Source organism: Piliocolobus tephrosceles, chromosome 10 (assembly GCF_002776525.5).
Source record: "Piliocolobus tephrosceles isolate RC106 chromosome 10, ASM277652v3, whole genome shotgun sequence".
Taxonomy (NCBI): domain Eukaryota; kingdom Metazoa; phylum Chordata; class Mammalia; order Primates; family Cercopithecidae; genus Piliocolobus; species Piliocolobus tephrosceles.
Window position 1 is genome coordinate 267,522 of NC_045443.1, and position 2,237 is coordinate 269,758.

At 40.1% G+C, this 2,237-nt stretch overlaps 1 pseudogene; it reads right to left on the bottom strand.

The window, feature by feature from the left end:
- Positions 1–496: 496 nt before the first annotated feature.
- On the bottom strand, positions 497–964 carry LOC116418937 (annotated as a pseudogene).
- Positions 965–2,237: the final 1,273 nt, after the last annotated feature.

Here is a 2,237-nt window from a genome sequence, read left to right on the forward strand (position 1 = left end):
TTTTTTTTTTTTTTCTGTGAGATGTAGTCCCTCTCTGTCACCCAGGCTGGGGTGCAGTGGTGCAATCTTGGCTCACTGCAAGCTCCGCCTCCTGGGTTCACGCCATTCTCCCGCCTCAGCCTCCCAGGTAACTGGGACTACAGGCGCCTGCCACCATGCCCAGCTATTTTTTTTTTTTTTTTTTTTTTTTTGTATTTTTAGTAGAGACAGGGTTCCACAGTGTTAGCCAGGATGGTCTTGATCTCCTGACCTCATGATCTGCCCATCTCGGCCTCCCAAACTGCTGGGATTACAGGTGTGAGCCACCATACCTGGCCAACAAACAAGTTTCTATTCTGCTTGAGTGCTTACAAGAAGCTAATATTATACTTACTAGATAATTAGACTCAAATCTATAAGCTTTCAGATTTTAAGTTATTCTTATGAAAAACTTTATTGCCTTTTTTTAATGGTGAAAAGATATACATCTATTTAGAATCAGCCAGCTGGACTCAGTTTAGATGATCCCAAGTTTGTTGGCAACATCCAAAGCATCATAATCAGGAGCCAGTCGAACATATGCCTTCTTCTCTCCATCAGGCCTAATCAGGATGTTGACTGGGGCCACATCCACGTCCCAGAGCTTCTTCACAGTCTGATCTGGTGCTTGTTGGCTTTAACATCAACAGTGAACACAAGCGTGTTGTTGTCTTCTATCTTCTTCATGGCTGACTCGGTGGTCAGTGGAAACTTGATGATAACATGGTGGTCAAGCTTGTTTCTCCGGGGGGTGCTCTTCCCAGGATATCTGGGCTGCCTGTGGAGTTGCAGTGTCTTGGGACGCTGGAAGGTGGGTGAGGTGCAGATCTTCTTTTTTTGGGGGGGCTGTGGACACATTTCAACACTGCCTTCTTGGCCTTTAAAGCCTTTGCTTTGGCTTTGGCTTTAGGAGGGGAGGAGCTTCCTTCTTCGCTTTTGGTGCCATGTTGTGAAAAGCGAAAAACATTATTTCAATAATAAGTTTTTTACAGTAAATCTGCCTAATAGTAGTTTCCAAAATACTTTTGGTAATTTTTAACCTTAAAGTTAAGCTAAGTAAAATATTTCCATTAAATATCTAGATCATTTATAAATAAGATACAATACTAAAACATTAATTACTTGACATAAGTAATTCAAGTTTATATACATTTGGCTTCTTATTTTTACAGAGAAACTAGATATTTTGGCCTGTTAATAAACATGTTTTTGCCTACCACACTGAGAAATTGTACTATGAGAAAACACATCCTGATGTTGGAAGATGGTATACTCATACATTTTCTAATCTACTACAGAATACTAATATATGACAGTTTAAAACTGTCTACATCCTAGTTTTCTCTGGAAAATAAAAGTATTAAAATTATAATCAATATATGTAAGTAAAACTACTAGAAACAGGCCAGGCGCAGTGGCTCACACCTACAATATCAGCACTTTGGGAGGCCAAGATGGGTGGATCATGGGGTCAGGAGATCCAGACCATCCTGGCTAACACAGTGAAACCACGTCGCCACTAAAAATACAAAAAATTAGCTGGGCACAGTGGCAGGGACCTATAGTCCCAGCAACTCAGGAGACGTAGGCAGGAGAATGGCGTGAACCCGGGAGGTGGAGCTTTCAGTGAGCCGAGATCATGCCACCACACTCCAGCCTGGGGGACAGAGCAAGACTCTGTCGAAACAAAAAACAACAAAAAAAACACTACAAGAAACAATAGAATAACCAGAAACAACTCTATGCAAAGCATGTAAGAAAAGTAGGGCATGTTTTGCAAGCAAAATAGGATGCAATATTTTATGAGGAAAACCATACAAAATATACAAATAAAAAGAGATACCTAACCTTATATATAATTATAGAAAATTCCTGAAAATTTGTCAACGTCCTCCTTATTCATGCTATGAGCTGGTATACAGTTATGAGTCATAATTCCAGTTATTATTTTAAATATCGTATGTCACAGAAAAAAAAAATCAGATATCCTTCTCAGTTGTGGAATGAACTCTCATCAGATCTTTCATCACAACCATTTCATACCTTTTGTCATTTAGATATTATTTCCCACCGATGCTTTCCTGAAAGCTCCTGCAATCAGCTACAGGTAAGAATGCCTAAACCTAACCCTAACCCAGACCCTGACCCTAACCCCTAACACTAACCCTAACCCTAAACACTAACTCTAACCCCTAATCCTAAACCTAACCCAAACCCTA